The 20,766-nt window shown below is 31.0% G+C and overlaps 1 long non-coding RNA gene across 1 annotated transcript in view; it reads left to right on the top strand.

Moving 5' to 3' along the window:
- Nucleotides 1-16,657, top strand: part of LOC127718374 (uncharacterized) — a 64,218-nt gene extending 47,561 nt beyond the window's left edge. The window contains exons 2-5 of the long non-coding RNA XR_007989801.1: nucleotides 6,021-6,192; nucleotides 6,606-6,824; nucleotides 15,436-15,548; nucleotides 16,161-16,657. This is a non-coding gene — a long non-coding RNA (uncharacterized LOC127718374). The remainder of the gene's footprint in view (nucleotides 1-6,020; nucleotides 6,193-6,605; nucleotides 6,825-15,435; nucleotides 15,549-16,160) is intronic.
- Nucleotides 16,658-20,766: the final 4,109 nt, after the last annotated feature.

Raw genomic sequence — 20,766 nt, 5'->3', positions numbered from 1 at the left:
TAAACTTTTTTATATTGCCCATAGATGTTCAGTCAAAGCAGCTGACCTTATTATCGTACCTCGGTTCTATGTGTTAAAATAATATAGGGTTATTGAATTAATATTGGTATATAATGACCCAAGTATATCTTTATATTGCACGTGCCATATATTTTTGCCAAATAAGATAACACGATATTTTATGGAAATAACTCCAAACGAGAATTTTAGTGGATTTTGTTTAGTGCGAACTTGTGATTGTTTTTTCTTTTAATGTATCACATCGTGATTTTACAACTGCGTGCCGTTGCTTGATTTTATACCAGCCATATATAATTAATTTCTTTGTTGTTAAAATTCATATAGTTTCAGTTTAACATTTCAACGTAATACAAGTTTGATAAAACTACTACAGCCGTTTTCAAATTTCTTTTGTCCTTCTATTCGCGGGTTATATCATATTGATTGCCGGTTGCTTAATGTCCAATGGCAAATATTTCATTCATGTTAAGTAATATTACAACCTGGTTTTATCTGCTATATGAATAGAACTGAAAAACTTACACATCAAAATATATTGGATAAAACACTATTTCTGCGGGGTTTTTTTTTTTGTTTGTTTTAAAACGTGCTGGCATTTTGAACAATGCATTGAATAATTAAAGTCTATATGACGAAACGTTTACAACATTTTAAAGTTACTTCATCCCTTGTTTTCCAAATGCCATCCTACACTTGTACATTCAAATATATTTCATTCATCGTAATTTAAAAATAAACTTGCGTCCATACTTAACTTTTTGACGCTTTGATTGGACAACAATCCAATGCACATTATTCAGACCAATTTTATTGTAAAAAAGGTGTGCAAACGATAAATATTCCATAGAAATATTGAATTTAAACTAACGTATCTCCTTAAACGGATGATGCGTGGTTTGTCTATGTATTATGTATTTGTTTACTGTGACTCGTGTAGATTTTCTCCAAAAAATACTATTCCTGTCGCTGAAAGTACTGTTGCTTTTTCACTATAAATGTTCAACATGGACTTATAAAAATTGTAATTTATCTTTACCATGAAACATCTGGTTTTATTGAATTCATCAATGTCAACAATTTTGTCAAGTGTTAAGATGAAAATAACATTTGATAGATTTCGTGCGTTTTAGGGTTGCACTTTGTAAATACAGCTGTTTTCACAAACCACGCCTCATTTGGGGAGATATATAATATTCATAGATATTTTGTTTTGTTTACCTACTGGTTCCCAGATATGATCTCTATGTTTCATCTCGTAGAGACATAACTTGGGAATGTTACCAGTAAATATACACATGCATAGCGGACAAATTAAAATCTGTGGAAGGCCAAAAGTAAAGAGAGGGTTAGTACGTAATTTTAGTATAAGTTTAAACTCTTAGAAGTTCGAGGCATATAAATGTTGAAAATATGCTGCACAGCCCTATATTTTGACCTTTGAAAAAAATAGTAGTGCATATGAGCTTTCCATTCCATTGATATATTTTTTTAAGAAACTTCATAGTAAAAGTGGTACAGAGTTCCTATGGGAAATTGCATTGTCTATATTTACAGAATTGCAACCTTTAAGCGCCTGTTTGAACAAAACTGACAAACAGGAACAGTCAAAGTCATAAAAAGTCAATTTTGTCCAAGGGAGTGGGAACTGTAGTTTTCAAATATATTTGTTTGTTCTGTCAACGGATAGTTTTTTTTATTGTATGCTATAAATTTCTCATTGTCACATAGTGTTGGTTTGAAAATTTAGAAATTATTAAGAAACTAAGGTTTCAATTCCATCAAGCAAAGTTGACCTTTGATGTATTTAACTATTATTTTAGGTCCTTTTTAGTCATAATGCTCTTCAACTGTTTCGGTTCTTAATACTTATAGTACATCATAGACTTTTACATAATCGGCTTTGAGCGTTACTGATGAAGCTATATCCAGAAAAGCGCTTCGGACGCATGGAATTTATAAAGTTTTGTTTTAATTTTTTTTTATCACAAAGAATCTGAATACTATGCTGATGATAACCTCGTTGCGTAAAAGTCCACCAGTAGTATCCACTGTGTACTTGTGTCCGAAACGAAGAACTTTTCTCGATTTACAATTCATCAGGAACGCTTACATTCCTTAAATTGAAAGTAAAATATATATATAAATATATAGAAGAATTACAGGCATTTCGTACCCTAACCATTTCGTGTCCCACATTATTTACCCATGGAAAGTCCATCTCGTACCCTGACCATTTCGTACCTTGACAAGTTCGTACCTCCAAAAATATTTATATGTATGCCATTTCGTACCTCATAGAAGATTTGTATGCATGCAATTTCGTACATCATGGAAGATTTATATGTATGCCATTTCGTACCTCAAGGAAGATTTATATGTATGCCATTGCGTACTTCATGGAGTAATAATAAGTATATCGTTTCATACCTCACGGCAGATTTATATGTTTGCCATTTCGTACCTCATGGATAATTTATATATTTATTTGACAAACAGATTTTATATTTTATTTTTATTTCACGGTCACAGAAGCTCCAAGTTATTATGCAAACAATTTTATTCATGGCTTCCATCTTGAGTGAATATTAGCGTATGTCCCTTTTCACTGCATTTCCTGACATAACTATAAACACAGTTGCAGATTATTATTACTTTGTTGGTTGATTAACCTCGTATGTTTTTAGTTGAAAAAAAATTAAGGATAAACCCTGCAAACAAACAAAGTGTAATTAGAAATGTTAAAGATGCCATGTACCACTTAAAAAAAGAAAAGTTATAAGCCTTGTATCTTGAGTTTTTACATAATCTGGGTATATTCTACTGCTGTTGGACGTTTCGTCCCCGAGGGTATCACTAGTCCAGTAGTATGCATTTTTTGTGTTGGCATGATATATAATTGAAATGTTCTTTCTTTCCATTTAAATTGAATTTTTATACAAAGTTAAATTACTCGAAATACAAGGTTATTCTTCCTGAAGGCATTTATTGCCTAAGCTGTATTTCTGGAATTTTCTGCATATTAATGCTTTTCAATTCTATATTTGATGTGTCCTTCAAACTGTTTTGATTAAAGTGCCACTTAACAGTCCGATATAATTGAAATGTACGTCTGGCGTGACATTGAAAGCCTGGTACATATATCTTTCATGAGTTCTAACAACCCCTTTTTAATACCACTGTTGGAGATTTCTTGTTCCCGAAGGTATCACCAAACCAATACACCGCACTTTTGTGTTGACATAATATATTATTGATAAATTCTTTTTATTATGAAAATTCATTGTTTATAAAATCTTGAATTACTTGCAATTATAAGGTTTTGGTTGCCTTATCCGTATATAGCAACGTTATGTTAACTATGATGAGTCGTTTAGGAGTCTTGTGTAGACGAAACGTGCGTATTGCGTACACTATTATAAGACTGTTATTTTTTATGAGGTTTCATACCCATGGCCAATGGGATTACATGCATTTGTGGATATTCCGTCTCCGCTCCGAGTGTGTACAATTAATTAAAGATTGCCTACATCTAGGCACGTTTTAGCTAACACAATGATAAGCCTTGTAGTTAAGATGTATGTGTGTGTGTACAACCAAAGGCCGATGACACTGCTGGTATTACCAGCGTTGTGTACATTTATAGTCGGCACTAGTTTACTAACATGAACTATCATTGAGACATCCTTTTGTGTATATTCACTGTTCTTTAAACTTTAAAATGATAAGTAATATTCAAGTTTTTTCATAGATGACTTCATTTGATGAATGTATTGTCCATAAAACATAAATTATTCAGTAAAGAAAGCAGAGATTGATAAACGTTTTTAAAAAGATTTGGCGTAACTTAAGTTTTTTTTTATTATTTTCAATGCGCCTTAACTCTTCATTAATTTTGACTTCGGTGTACACAATTGCAAATGTATCAAACTGGTATTTTTGATAATTATGTCAACCTCTGCAATGATGTAACTGCCGATTATTTTTTTCTTTTCCAAGAGTATCATCAAGCCAGTAAAAAAGACGATGCTGTGTATTAAATTATTTAAGAAGAGAAAACTTTTGGATCCACCAGCTCCACACTTTATAACCGGATGGTCTTAACGAAAAAGACGAGAAGAGATACAGGGAAGATAGAGAATAATTTAATACACAGCATCGTCTTTTTTATCCTGTAATATTGGACAATGGACGTTGCAAACTTCAACCACAAATGTTGTATATAATCTTGAACTTCATCCACATTATGTATTATTTACAAGGCAGCTAAATTCATGTGCAACATGTTCATTGAGCTTCAAAAGTTTCTTATCATCTACATCCGATTTCACCTGGATAGATGCACGCTTGATAAAGCTAGTTTGTCTAGCGAAATATTGCGTTTATTTTTTATTTTTTGTAAATATTTTAAACATTCTAATATTTACATACTAAATAGTGTGTGTAAAATTACATTGTTAGGCATTCTATATTTTTATTTGTGTAATTGTATTAATCTCTCTACTGATTAATCCACACTCCCATAGATTTGTATGTCATGTGTTGCTATTTATAGGCACTTATATATATACTTGTACATCCCTAACAAATGAAAAGAACCCTGGTATTTAAACTAGTAAAATTCAAAATATTCCAAAAGAATCCTTAAAACTGTAAGAGTCAAGTAAGGAAGCCGGAGTAACTTGAAACAAATGATGTCAGGAAAATGAGTGATGGTAGGCAAAATGAGTGACTCATTCTATGTTTTTTCATTTATGCCCTCTGGGGAAACTGTCCTTAGCTTTCTTATCCAAAACCTTTCCCGAGCATATATATATATATAAAGTGTGCAGTTCGAAAATGTAATTTATTACGTCACGTTTAATGTTCCAATTATGTGGTACGCATTGAAACCTTTGTTTTGCTTCTTATCAATGGATGTGTTACCGTCGAAGTCATGGACTGATTGTTACCAACACATAAATGATTGACAGAAACGTTAAGCAGTTATGTATGACATGTTTTGAGATCTGTTTTGTCCCTTCTGAGTTTGCCTATGTCCAACGCATTGCTGTCTGTTTTGTTAATTATGCAGTTTAAACTGTTTGCCTTAAAAAGGTTTTTCTGCAGTCGATTCGTTATATATGACATTTCAGTATAGAGATACATTTATGGCGTGAATCTCTCTGTCATGACATCTAATGACTTGGTAAGCAGTCCACGTCGCAATCGTAAACCGGTCTTGCAAATGGCGTTTTGTAATAAAATTTTATTGACGTGGCGTTGTCTTTATAGGTTGATGTGGTTAAGGGTGGTCATTAACAAATTCGGACTGTCTGTACCGTTGTTGTAAGGACTGTAAGAGGAGTTTAGTCTCAAATTGAGATTCGTCTCATTGGTAATCATACCGCATCGTTTTACTTTTATATTTAGTGTATATGTGGTCGGGTAACCTTTATTTCATGTTCAATGAAATAGATGTGTTCAACAAACTTCTTATTAATGTGAGAGGACATCACCTTTATTGCGATACGTGAAGTAAACGAATAATGCTAGTTCAGTGAAGTATCACAATTATTTTACAACATGTCTACCAAACGTGAAAATAAAGTTTTCATAACGTAGAAAATGTCACATGATAACACTCGTTTGTTTTCAATAATCCTTTTTAATAAAACATAAATGATTTGTTCAACGATAATCCTTTTCAATATACATATAATTGCAAAATCTACCGAAGATCCTAGCAAAGGCCTAAAGTGCTGCTGTGTGTTTTGCAGTCTTAATTGGGATGTATGTTGTTTTATATTTGTTTCAAAGGTCTAACGGATATTTGGTTTATTCGATGTACACTGATACATGTTGATGTATGTTGTTTGTCAACATTCTTTTAAAGTCCAGTCGACATTGTGGATACCGTTTTTTGACTCCTGTACATTTGTTAAAGATTGTATTGCAACTACTAGTTGCAATTTCCTAGTTATTCTTTATATGACGTCATCTGCAAGAGTTTGCCATTACAGGTAGACGCGACAAACTGTTGTTCTCCACTGCAAATACAATGAAAGAGATAGATCTGGATACAGGAGTGGTAAAAGAACTAGCTAATCAAAGTACAATAGCATATTCATTAGCTTACGATGTGAAAGAAAGATATGTGTATGTTCTAAGACTTGATGAAAATGTCATAGTTAGGTACCGTCAATTAGTAATTAGTAATTAGTTTCTCATGTTTCTGTTTTCAGACTGAAATTATCTTGATATTTTATTATATAAAACAAAATATATGCTGCAATGAAGAAATGCATGTTACTTGTTTCACTAAACAAAACAAAAGAAAAGAAGATTAAAATTACACAAAAATATATGTTTGTCTACTAGAAAAGCAGATAACGATGTAAAGGAATTATTGTAAAAACTGCCCTTTTATGTCTAAGCATAACTCTTTTCACATACAGCAGGGTTATCATATAGAAAAAGACAGTTTAAAAAAACAAGTGATTAAATACATAAACCTGTTTGGTAAAAAAAAACAGTTATTGTATAACAACCGAGAATCAATATTAATTTTATATTTTTGCTTACAAAAAGTTTTCTCATTTTTTCAGATTCCCTTATCCAAATGACCAAACTTTAAATTTTGAAATTGTTGTTTCTTCTACAAACAGTCCATTATCCGCAGCATTTGACTCAGCGAACAGTCATCTATACTGGACAGAGTATACATATTCAGGAAAAATTATGAGATGTAATTCAGATGGATCCGATTTAACCACTATTTTTAATGAATCTAGGCCGATTGCACTTACATTAGACACGCATAATAGGTTTGTTATGTTATTTACTCTATGTACTTGAATGCTTGTTATTTAACTGTCATATCCTGTTATTAGATAATGGTAGTTGCTTTGCATTGATGCTATTTTAAAGTTACATGTAAACATATGATATTATTTCAACATCAACTGTTGAAATATATTGGAGGGTGTTTGCTCCTGTTTCAAAGTAACAAACCTTTTAATAGACTGTTATAAATGGATAGTTTATATAAAAAACAAAACATGAAAAACAGAAAAAAGTTAAACGTCCGTATCCTTGTTTATGAGATATAACCAATTGAAAATATAGCAGGTAATGAATCTCTCTAGATTGTTTCAAAAACTAAGGAAAAAATATAAAACATTACATAAGATTTTCTAATTTGTCCTTTTAAACTATATGTGATAAAATTATAGAAAAAAAGAAAGGGTTAGCGGGAAAATTTTCTTATTGGCACTACTTGGATAAAACTAAATAATTCCGAATATCTGACAAAAAGTCAAAAACAAGAGTAGCGAACATCCTTAAGATTTGAATATAAAAATGTTTACATATTCGTATCGGTATACGACTGGTTCTAGTTCATATGTTATAACATCGTTGTCAAACAATTTGTCCTTTTTCTGAAAAAGTTCATCGGAAGATACCAAGACCTTGTTGATAAATATTCCGTATCAACTTCAAAAATAATACATGATGGTCTAGTATAGATTCTAGGTACTGACGTTGTTTATAATCTTACTTACGTGTTATAGTGTTCTTTTTATTTGTCTTTGTATAATTTTAACCTTTACTGTTTAGTCCAATTTTGGTAAAATACTTTTGGCGTGGCTCGGTATTTATACATCCCGCCATTGTGTTATTGTGCTATGGTCATTTTTTGTAGTCTTGTCTTTCATTTTTGGTTATGAACCTTGTCTATAGAGTGTTTATTTGCCATTTCAATTTTGTTGGTGAAATAGTTATTTGTTTTTATAGTGATTAAGATTATAACACAATGTTGACTGCTGTACCCAAATTTTGGACAATTTTACCTATTATGTCTGTTTGTTTTGCTCACACATTATTGTCAATAATATGGAATTCAATGCAACTGTCATACAAGTGAGAGTTTTAGCTAGCTATACAACAAGGTTTTATCCCCCAAAGGACTTTCCGTTTTGAATTTTCCTCGGAGTTCGGTATTTTTTTTATTTTTCTGTTTGCCAAAAATTGTACATAACTCAACCTTACTTTAAACATAGCTTACAAAATGTAACATCAAGATGGGTAAGATTTGACTGAAATTTTGGATGTTAAGACAGGTTCGGTGTACTTCAATATCCCAAAAAAAGTTATTTTAAAAAATTAAAAGTTATGTGCATCTAGCTATTGCATATAATGATAAAAGTAAGACATTGCTAGGCCTATTGAGATAATTTGATAAATTATGTTCAGAAATTATCAGAACAAAGCAAAACACAAACTGAACGCACGTTTACGCTGTCATCACACATTTCGCTTTTTCTAAGCTATCTAGTAAACGCGTTTTTACTATATTTACGTGAATGTTGTCTATAAGAAACTTCAAATGTTCTCCTAAATTGAAAAAAAACAGCGTTTACTTTGTTGCCTGTTTAGTCAGTAGTAAACGGGAGTTTACTACACGTTTCGCACGTTTACTGTTTATGCGCACTTGAAAGCGCACGCGCTTTTACTTTTCGAGGTACATCTTTAGTGAAATTGTAATACAGTACATGTTCTCATTAAGATTTTTCGTTAATTCTATCATTTGCATACATTTTATAAGTAAAACTCAGATTGACGATTCCTATTCTTTGCCCCTCTAATCGACGTCTAATTTTTGGCTTCTCTTATCGACATCCATTTTACGGACAGGTCGCAAAGTTGTAGTGACAACTTCATTAAATGGATCTTAAACTCAAAAGGGTGTGGAAAAATGTAACATTTTATGTCAAAATAAAACTTGTCAACAATTGACTGTTCTTTTTTATTATGTCTATTGTTCGAAACTGTATAGAGCCCTCCATTTGTCTTTCAGTTATCTTTGTCGTTGGGTTGTTGTCTCATCGTTGTATATCCACATTTATTTTTATGAACATGAAAGGAAGACGACAACGTAGATTGAGAGGATGAATTTCTTTCACCAAAATATTAATATGCATGAACATGTAATTTGATGTCGGTGGTTGTCTCATTATCATATTCTGATGTTTGTCCTTTTATTTTGAAGAAGATGTAAAAAAAGAAGTTAGTTATGTTAAGCAGCTTTACACAATACCTAATGATGCAGATAATATAAACAAAGATTGAACTAAAAATAAATGATTCAATTATATTAGACTCGATGAGTGGAGACTCCAATCAATCGAACGTCCTTTTGGTAATACATGACTTCATTTTGGACTTCAATATGAAAATGCAAATATTGGACACTGATTTGAGATCATTGGACGTCGATTTGAGGAACAGACTTTAATTAGGGACCGGACGTCGATTTGAGTCTTACATATGTTTTCATATACATTTCAAACTTCTTTGTATCTGATTAACTTGATAGGTTTATTTTGATTACAAAACAAAATCGGTCTCCATAACATTTTCTTTATTTTCAGTGTGTTATACATACATATGTTGCAAATGATAAATAGATAAAGTTTCATTTACAAAAATATTTTTAGATTTATAAAAACTAACAAACTTTTATGTGGCTTTTATGTAACATTTTGTAACGCCAGATGTACCTGAACAATACTACAAGTTTGAAACAAAACAGACGACTTAGTGAAAAGCAATCCTTTTAAAATCCATGACGTAGTAAATGATTGATTTTATTTAACAATGTTTTCATTGATCTATTGATCTTTATGTATTTATAATAACATTGATTTGTGGTTTCTCATTTGTAAAACCTATCTATACCTCGTTTTTGTATCTGTAGTTCACAAAATAGCACAAATGTTTATGAAGCATTTTAAACGGTTCATTATTTTAGGTCTTACTTTATCTAAGCTTGAAAATGTGAGCTCAATCGGAATATACAAATTAATTGTCCTACTTATATAATACCCATACTAACTTAATCATGTACATAGAAGTGTTTTTGTCGATTATCGTGGAAGTTTATTTAACATGGTTTCCGTATCATTGAACTTGGTTTTTTTTCTAAGTTCAATATTTAATATTTGTTTCTACAATTTAGATTTCAACATAATATTTAAGATCAAGAACAGTCTAATCCAAGATAGTAATCTAATGTTAGACTGTCGTAGGCCAAACAAATCAAATTTTGTTTGCCCAACAAATCTAATTCCGTTGCCCCAACATTTGAGGATAATGTTGGCCTAACGTTTTAAGTGCAAAGTGGGCCAAAGTTGATCCAGCGTGATGGTATTACGCTGGGTCAACGTTGAAAATTTTGTGAGATAACGTTGGCCAAACATTGGGGCAAGGATAAATATTGTTTAAAATTACATTTGCCCAACGTTGAACTAACGTAAGATATTGTTAAAGATGACATTGATCCAACGTTGGGCAAACGTTATATATTGAAAAAAATGACATTTGCCTGATGTTGGACCAACGTGAGATATTGTTTAAGATAACATTAACCCAACGTTGGACCAATGTTAAATTTTGTTTAAGTAAACATTAGCTTAACATGCTTAATGTTGGAACAACGTAAGACATTGTTCGGCCAACGTCACACATTATATAGAATCGTGTCGGCGCACCACTGCCTTTCCTTTAAATTCATGTTGGTATTCTTTTTGCAACGTAACATATCAAATTGAATGTTCGTAGACATAATGACACTCTCACGGATGAAGAGCAATTGCAGCGAAGATATTCAACAGAAAAAGATTTTTAAAGACTAAACATAACTTACATATATCTAGACGCCAAATTGAAGAAAAGCGTATGAACTGAATTATCATGATTACTGATATTTGTGCAGTTTGACAAAGAATTTAAATATTAGGATGCAACAGTGTCCTATCAAAATCAACTAAAATTCAAGGTTGGTTTTGTTCACACATTGTTATCAATATAATGGAATTTTATGCGACTGTCATACAAGTCAGAGGTTTAGCTATTCATAAAATCATGGTTTAATCCACCATTTTCTACATAAGGAAATGCCTGTACCAAGTCAGGAACATGACAGTTTTCCATTCATTTGATGTGTTTGAGCTTTTGATTTTGCCATTTGATAAGGGACTTTACGATTTGAATTTTCCTTTGAGTTTGGTATTTTTGTCATTTAAGTATGACAAATTATTCAGACAAAGTGAAGACGGATAAGAATGTGTCCAGACAATATCAGACTGAGTAATGACTGTTAAGAATGTTAAGAATGAGTTGTAACAAATTCAGTTAGTGTTAATGCAGTTTGGAATATGTTGCAACAAATGTAGACAGTGTTAAGACTGTTCAGAATGTGTTGCGACACATTAAGACAGCGTTAAGACATATCCAGACAGTATCCATACTGGGAAGACACAAATTACCAGAATGATTCAATAAAATATAGATAGTGTTGAAAAAAAATTTAGAAGATTATGAAAATTATTCTTGTGAAAGAAAACTGAATTTATGAACTGTAGAAGAAAGCATATTAAGCAGCGTCAGTACTGTATGTTCTTATATAACTAATACTCGGTCATCTTTCAAAGAATATACTTATGATTAGAAAAACTTATTGTCTTCAAAATAAAATACACGATTGATAATGAAAATGAGTCTGACGGATTCCTTTCGCAGAAGATTTAGTAATTTCGACTGGAACAGTTATGTGCATTCTATATATTATGAATTAATTTATCCATTAAAAGTTAAATTCAAAACACGATATAAAACTTACTTTATGTCTTCTTCTTGTTCATGCTGATCTCTCATGTGTGATTGTTTAATAGTTAAAGTTACCTGTTGCTAGCTATATAGATTATCTACACTAGGATTATTATTTCCAGATGTCATGATAGACAGTTGTGGCGAAAACTGACAAGGTTTTATTTACACAATTACCATTATCTTTTTTTTTGTTAATGGTTCAACAATGCGGATTTACACAATGCATGTACGAATATTGTTCGTAAGACAGAATAAAAAATAAATAAACATAAATTCAAATAAAAAAAGTAAAATAAACATAAGATTACAGCAAATAAAAAAACAGCATAAACATGAAACCTTAAAACAGAACAAAAGAAAAACCACGAAAAAATGCATCATAAATATTACCCCAAAAATACAAACTTGGGCATTATTTTAACCATTTGTCAATGAGGATATCGACAACACCAATCTTAGATACCAACAGCAAAACGATAAACCGAAATAACACCATCGGCCAACTATAAACACACATAAAGCTAAGAAAACGGTGAACCATTATTTTACATAATAAAAGAATTCAATATAATTTCATAGATTTGACATGTCTTTTGAAAAGTAAAATTACAAAAGTTCCAAACTCCAAGGAAAATTCAAAACGGAAAGTCCTTTATCAAATGACAAACACATCAAACGAATGGAAAACAACTATCATATTCCTGACTTGGTACAGGCATTTTCTTATGTAGAAAATGGTGAATTAAACTTGGTGTTATAGCTAGCTAAACCTCTCACTTGTATGACAGCCGTATAGACATAAATTACAGTCCGTTACAGTGATGGGATATGAGAACAGACAACAGGTTTGCCACAGATTAAAAGCAATTGTCAAACGGCATCACGGTCATAATATCATAATCGAACAACCAACGATGAGCCAACAAATTGTCAATAGTATTTTTTTATTAGAACACAAAACATGTCATAAATAACCAACTAGCAACACAAAATAAAAACAAGATACACTGTTTTCCCCAACATTATGTCAACAAATCAAATGCACTGTTGCACCTATCATAATCAATTAGAGTGGCATTGTTGGTTCAACGTTGGTCATTCAACGCTATCTTTATCCAACGTTACCCCAACGTTGGCCCAACGTCGGTATTCCAACGTCTATAATAAACCAATGGTACAATCTTTATCCTACGTTGGCCCAACGTCAGCAAGATGCATGGGTTGTGAACTGATAAATCTGTACCGCTTGGCCAATTTGAATGTGATATTGTAAACACAAAAAATAAAATATTTAAAATGTGATAAATGCAGAAACGTTTGATTTATATGGCTCATATCGTATGTAAAACAATATATTCTGAAGCATCAAAAGCACTTATCTATAATACATCTACTTTTTTAAAGAACAAAAAGCATTATTGGCAAATTATTTAGTACAGACAATACATACGTTGTTGCTTTTTAGTGCTCACGTTTTTTTCAAGTAATTCATTTTGTGACCCGAAAAGATTTGAATTATAAGATGTTTACAAATGTTATGGAGATTCAAAAAGTGTTTTATTATGAAATACAAATACATTTTTTCAACACAAAAGAAGAAATATTGAAAACTTAGTTACAATCGATAAAAAGATTTACAGAGAGGCCTCACTGACTTTTAATATAACTTTATAAAGCACAAATTACACCCATAAGAGGATCAAAGGCATTACAATTACATGTAATCACAACAGAACAGGACAATGATGACATTTACATTTACTTAAAAAATACAACAAAATATTAAACACAACGAATGGCCTCAAGTGCCCCTTGTCCTCAGTTCCATATACTGTTTAATAAAGGAGCCTAAAAATTTCACTTGCTGACTAGAAGTTGGATTATAATATATTTCATTTTTTATTATCAGAAAAATCTTTGAAATGGGTTTTTAAATCATTGAAAAAGACATGTTTTAAATCATTATTTATTTTACATAATAGAAAGAAATGGGATTCATCATCCAGAACTTTGCACTTATTTTAAAGTCTTTGAGGGCGTGGAATTTGTTTTATATCTTCCAGTTTCAATAGCGAAGGAATGATCACTAATTCTAAATTTGCATATAAGTTTTCTTGTATCAAGATTTAGGGGCCTCCGTGGCCGAGTGGTCTAAGTAGTCGTACTACTGTATTACTAGTCAGTTAACACTGAGGTTGTGAGTTCGAATCCCGCAAGTGGCAGGTGCGCTCGACTCCTATCTTTATTGACTAGGATTGTTTTCCTGCCAAAGGTCGGTAGTTCTCTCCGGGCGCTCAGGCTTCTTCAACCAATAAAAACTGACCGCCACGAGATAGCACAATAGTGTTGAACGTGGCGTTAAACACCAAATAATCAATCAATCAATTATATCAAGATAAGGGTATGTCAAATAAAATTCTTGTTTATAATCAGTTTTATATGCTTGCCAGGGTACGAAATGGAGGTGGGGGTACGATATGGTTAGGGTACGAAATGACTATAATTCCTATCTATATATCAAAAAATAAAAACAATACTAACAGGTATTATCCTTAACAACATGTTTTTCTTTGAGCTTGTTTGTTTTACGTAACTGAGAAACAGTACTGTTTGATAAAATTAAATATTGTTTACTATTTCGTTTTTTTTTTTATTATTTATTATAGCGTTTGATTGCAGTAATTTCCTGTAACGTTTTTTCATGTGTATTTATTATTGCATTAGTGGAGATTACAGAATGAATAGGTATAGATCTAACAAAAAATACTTTAAAAGTACAATATATCAATTTGACGGTCCGAAGTCTGAAATCTTGTCAATTGTTGTCATATGTCATTATACTTAGTATCTTGATAGTTTGTTGCTTTTTCTCAATTCGGTGTTTATTGCGAATGTATGTGAATTTCTCTTAAGCTTCTTCACAAATTTTGTAGCCGGGACCATTTAGAGCTCAGTATATTTAAAGACGTGTCTTTGTTGAAGATCGTTTGGTCCACTAGATGTCATTCTGATCATTTATGTTGGCTTGTCATTTCATCGACTTTTACTCCACATGTATTATGTTTATATTGAACCTGTTGTTAAAGATGATGATTGGTGTTTCATGTCTAGTGGGACATATGCCATGCTTATTCATTCCTTTAACATACCCTTTGATATGCCATTGTTGCATCTTCGATGATCAAAAGTGATTAACTATTACGTAAGCATAACTTTGAATGTAAAGGATGACGGTCATCCCACTTATAGAGCCTGATACTCAAGAATATGTTACCATTTATCCACATAGTTTTGAGGGTAACTTTGCCCATCCCATGATTTCAATAAGGGTTGTCATAGTTAGCACTGTCGTGTATATACATGTGTAGCACATTATTGCTTCGTCCTAGCCATAAGTCAGGATCTTGATATATTCATATTGAAACATTTTCCACTGCATCCAAGGTAATACAAGCGTTTTGTCAGCGTTTTGAGGCATCATGAATCTTTAGTAGAGTAAGTATAATGAAAACATTTGTTTTGGTATGTCAAGAAGGCCGAATATTTAGTACTGACAAATGTAGTACTGTGTATGGTAAAATGTTACTTATCTAATTATTCAGTGCATTATTGGCCTTCTTATTGATGTTATTTATCTATCTTTTAATTTGTTGACTGGTCCATTTCCTGTGTTGTTTGCTGAACATCAGATACAACTGTATTTAAAATTCAATATGAGGCAGTATAAAAGATTATTTCAATGTTTACTTTTGACAACATTATTAGATGGATCTACTAAAGTAAAGAAGCAAGTAATGCAATGCACAGGGTGACATTTGACGGAAAAGAAAAACAGGTAGTATTAAACCTGGCAGCACGACCGATAGATATACTAGTAGGTATGTTATCTATAGAGAAGTTAATGAATTAAAAATGTTATTGATAAGTGTAACCGTATTATATCTGTGTGATGAAAGGATTTTTTATCAAAGTCAAAAATTAACATTTAAACCTAGACAATGGCTGAAGGTATACAGTGGATATGACCTAACACATTATACTGTAATTACCCGGAATTTGCTGTATGAAATTTACTCCGATTTGTTATCCACATATATAGATAGACTCCGGAGTTGAATGATTATATATTAGTAAATCAGGAATATCAAAATGAATATGTCGCATCTATTGTTTAAACTTTTATCTTTCCCTTATATGAAAATGTTTAACAATGTTGAACCGTGTTAGATAGATACAGTTCAAAGCCGTCGAGGATTTATTCAAACGTTTAAGACTATATATATCCAGACACATGATTTCTCTGAAAACAGTATGCATGCATGAAAGTCAATAATTTTGGTTTGTTAAAAAGCACTAAAAGACTATTCAGACTGACACATCATTAAGATTAACATTAACCTACAATTTATTAGGAATACAGTAAATGTGATTTTTGTAAACGCAGGTTACTTCTTTGATCGTAAATGCTTGTTATCTAGATGTTATTCCAGATTTTGTTGACAAGCGAGTTTATTGGATGGGATTTGACAACGGTGACTTGAAATCTGCTTTGTATAATGGTTCTGATGTCAAAACATTGGTTAGCACCAATGCACAATACGTTAACCGGGAAATTGACATCGGTGGTGAATACATCTTCTATACAAGTTCTAATAAAATTCTAAAGATACACAAATCTTCAGGACAAATCCCAGCTGTTGTGCACACAGAAACAACACAGATTTATGGAGTTTTAATTTATAAACAGGAAGGTAAGAATATATCAGTAAATAAGCAAATAAACTTTATCTATCCTTCATTATTCAAATTGTAACTCAAACTCGTCGTGTTAAATGAAAATAAAATGGGGGAAAGCAGACACCGATAAATTAATATATCTGAGATGTATGTTAGAATATTTCATCTATTAAATTGTTATTTTTTTTTTCAATATTATACCTTTTGATTGATACCATTTCTATTATTATGTTATAACATTAATTAGTTGTACTAGACAAAGTGATATCGTAGTAGTATAAATGGTAGTTGTTGTGTTGTGTTTAAAGATTTAATGTATACTTATCTTTTTAGATGTTTACAATGTTCATGAAAACTATTATTTAATCTATAATTGTATAAAGTGTCAAAGAACATATAAAAGTTTACGCGATTAATTTGTGTAACTATTTATCATATTGATCATTGGATACTTTTTATGATTTTTCAATTACAGTGTGTACTAACCGACGCTTTTAAAGCTTTTCTAATATGTATAAGAATGCTTCACTAATTCCAACGATGTGTGCTCATGAATTATGTACGCTTTTTAATTCATTAATCAATTTTCAATTTTCAACAAATGCATTTCCGATGTTGTTCAATAGTCTTGAAACAAGTGATTGCGTGTTTGAAATTCTTTTTGAATAGCATTGATATAATGACTAATTTAAAAACAATTCATGCGTAATTGTGCTAACCAATCTTACATAACGGCAACAGTAGTATACCGTTGTTCAATAGTCATAAATCCATTTAGCAAAAACAAATCTAGGTTACAAACTAAAACCTCTGTTGATTAAATGTTTTTGTCAAACTATACACATATAGTATTACTCTAGTTACATTAAACAAAAGAAAGGCTATTATCAATAAGCAAGTAAATTCGTTGAAGGGTCTGATTTTGGTACACTTGTACAAACTCCACCAATATGTATACTTTTTATTACAAGCTTGAAACTGTTTGCCATATATTTTAAATATGTTTTCATTTATTTTATTTTATGACGAATGTCCGAGTACATGCATAGAATGAGCGACCATAGTCATACAATGAAAGGTTGATCATATTGAAATGACTGATATTCATTAAAAAGACAGCATCCCAACTACACTATGTTTCGCCAAATCAAATGTATGAAATGGTCCAACAAATATGATAGATTGGGTAAAATGTTCTTCATGTTTTCATCAACTTATAATATTTAAGTTATCATATAAAGTTATAAACGAATTATTGCCGTTCGCATTCTATTTTTATTCATATTTGTAAATGAGTATTACATGCAATAAATACATTCAGTCCACACTTATATGTACAAAAGTCGCGATCTATTCGAAATTGTCGCCTAATATATGTACACACACATGTTAAACAATTTGTTATACTAAGAAACCTGTAGGGAATAAGTACTTGTATTTTTCTTTACATTTTGCTTAACATACTTTGTATTTCATTTTAATGCATATATTGAAACCGCAAAAGGAGATTATTGAATTCAGAGAAGCATGCTGGGAAGTTTTGTTTGATGTCAATAAATCTACAAAGACGATCATGATACAAAAAAGAGCATAGTAAGTATAATGAGCTAGATAAACCAGTTTTTTTTTTTTTTTAAATAATTCGAGTATTTCAAGTATTTTTTTAGAAACGGCGTATTTGTTATTTTGAAAGCCATTTAATGTAAAATAAAATATCTAAAAATAAATCGTATCTTCTTTTACAAATAAATTATCATTCATGCATCCATGCTATTCTATCCAGATATTTAATAATGCTATTTTGATATGAATTTTAACAGCATGGCGAGACCATTGATAAAGGGTATAGTCCTAATTGTTGGGTCTATTCTGTGTTTATTTATAGTTTTGCTAATCCTGTGAAAAGATTCAGGATGTTTAAATCGTTCTATCCTGGTCTCTGTTACATTTCGTTAATACTTCATTTTACGTGAGAAGGTCAGAATGAAGACATTTAAAAAGATGTCATGAAGCTAATATTATAATAGTACACGGCAAGTAAAATAATCTGTTTAATCATAATACGCATCCTTCGTGTTTTTAAACAATCCCAGATTAGGAATGAGTCAATTGGAGGATCCAATTCAAGTGTAATACTTGTGTCAATATTTGATAATGTCACCCTTTAAAGCAGAACAATCAAAGTCAATAATTTATAAAACAATTATTGTTTTAAAATTTCAAACAAAAATGTTTGAGTAAACGGTCAAGTCATACGTTTCGCCTATAGTTATTCTTAAAGACAGTGGCCATATCAAACTACAACTTCCTTCACTGTTGTAGCTTTTCTAATGACTGTAATGTTACGTATATGACGCCATTGATTTTTTTTTTGACGTGTTTTTTTGTTAAACATATCAAGTCCGAATATTCAGCGCCAGCAATATATATCATTAAAAGATAAATTTTGTTTATTTGCATAATCCTGCAATTACAAGCATATTACTTGACTCTTTTTAGAAAATATTATCGTCTGTTTAACATTTAATGGGCATCATCTAGTGTAATGATCATAACGGAATATCTGCGTCATAAATGTTCCATTTATCTTAACTCAGTCATTACTCTGTTTATAAGTTTTCTTGATAAGTTACTTCTAGCTTGTTTTTTTTTTTTCTTTGTCAGTCAATAAAACAGGACTGGTGTCACAGTAAAATCTGCTTGATTCATCTGATTGATTGAAAACAATCACAACAAGTTAACGTAAAGACTAACGTGTTAAACATGCAGAAGGAAAATAATGATTTACTTGTATGGTTATTATTACCAATATTAGTAATTTAAACAAAGGAAAAAGCATATGTATTTTTATTGAATATCTTCCTTTCAGAAAACAAACAAAAGTCTACTAACTACAACATAAATCATACATCCAAAATGGTAAACTATAGGAAACTGTTGGATATTAGAATTGTTTGATTGAAACGATTTTTCTTAGTCAACATTGGTGTCAACTACGGCAAACTATCTTTATGTATTTTTACATATATCATTTGTCTTCAGAATCTTTTGGCATTACAAGCTGTGTACCAATTGCGATTCCGCTAAAATAACTTTTTTTACTTAATTAATATACCATGTATACGGTTTCTCCGAAAAAATATCGTATTGAGATGTCCTGTTGGTTGAATAAGAAATGGCTCAATTAGAGATAGCAACTTATCAAGTACAAAGTTGATGAGTATTATTACTAAAACACTTGAATAGGAAAATGAAACCAATTTATGAATAATAGAATATCCAATTTCATTGTATTATTGACACAATATTGTGCTGCGGTTGATATTAAAAATGTGATAAGCTGTTCGTTTTAAGTATTAATTTTAGAATATCCGTTTTATCCCTTTCCATACCAAACTAATGAAAATTTAATCAAACTAACATGAGACGCATTTTTAAATTTGTCAAACATGATATATACCTGTGCAAACAATAAGTTTAAACCTAATAGTTGGCATGTGTAAATGATTGGTTTCCATTGATTGTTTACTGATCTGAACTATAGTTAAAATGCATCATTGCTAAGCACTGTAACTATTGATGAATACATTATCAAAGCAACAATGTCATAGGCGTCACGTAAATCTTTCAACACTTTTTTACTCAAAACATGTGAGGTTCTAAAGTCAAAGTTTTAGCCTTTTACCATGACAAATAGTAAAACAGTTGTGTTACATGTTGTATTTAATGTTTGTTTTTTTAAATGGCCTTTGTTATATATTATTCTTAAAATCTTTTTTTAAAGATTGCATATTACACGAAGCAAACGATTGTGTAATATTGCTTTGTTTTGTTTGCAAGTTGGTTGGTTCTCTGTACAGCGTATTGGTTCTCTGTACAGTTTATTGGTTCTCTGTACAGTTCGTTAGTTCTCTTTGCAGTTCGCTGGTTTTCTTTACAGTTTATTGTTGCATCAATTCTTTGCTGTTTTATATCTTTTATACATTGACTTCATTTTCAACTTACATTAACAAAATAATGTTGTTCAGCACTTTCTAGTCTGTTTTGGAATGTGATATTTGTTTTATTAAATATGATATGAGTACTTTACATTTTATAGTACAATACACACGTCATAGTTGTTCGTATAATTTAATGATGGTGTTATCAAAAAATGACTTGTTCTTGTAAGGTTCTTGAATAATCGTATACTAAACTGTATCCCATTTATATTGTATTGTATTGATTACCATTATGTTTCAAATGAAAATAGAAATTAAAACAAAATGTACAAAATCGTTTTATTAGCTCATGTAGTTCAAATGATCAATCATGTAATATTGGACTTAATTTTGTGACATTCTTAAGTTGTTTAAAATA

The sequence above is a fragment of the Mytilus californianus genome, unplaced genomic scaffold (assembly GCF_021869535.1).
Source record: "Mytilus californianus isolate M0D057914Y unplaced genomic scaffold, xbMytCali1.0.p SCAF_10, whole genome shotgun sequence".
NCBI lineage: Eukaryota > Metazoa > Mollusca > Bivalvia > Mytilida > Mytilidae > Mytilus > Mytilus californianus.
This window is presented reverse-complemented; position numbering and strand designations above follow the sequence as displayed.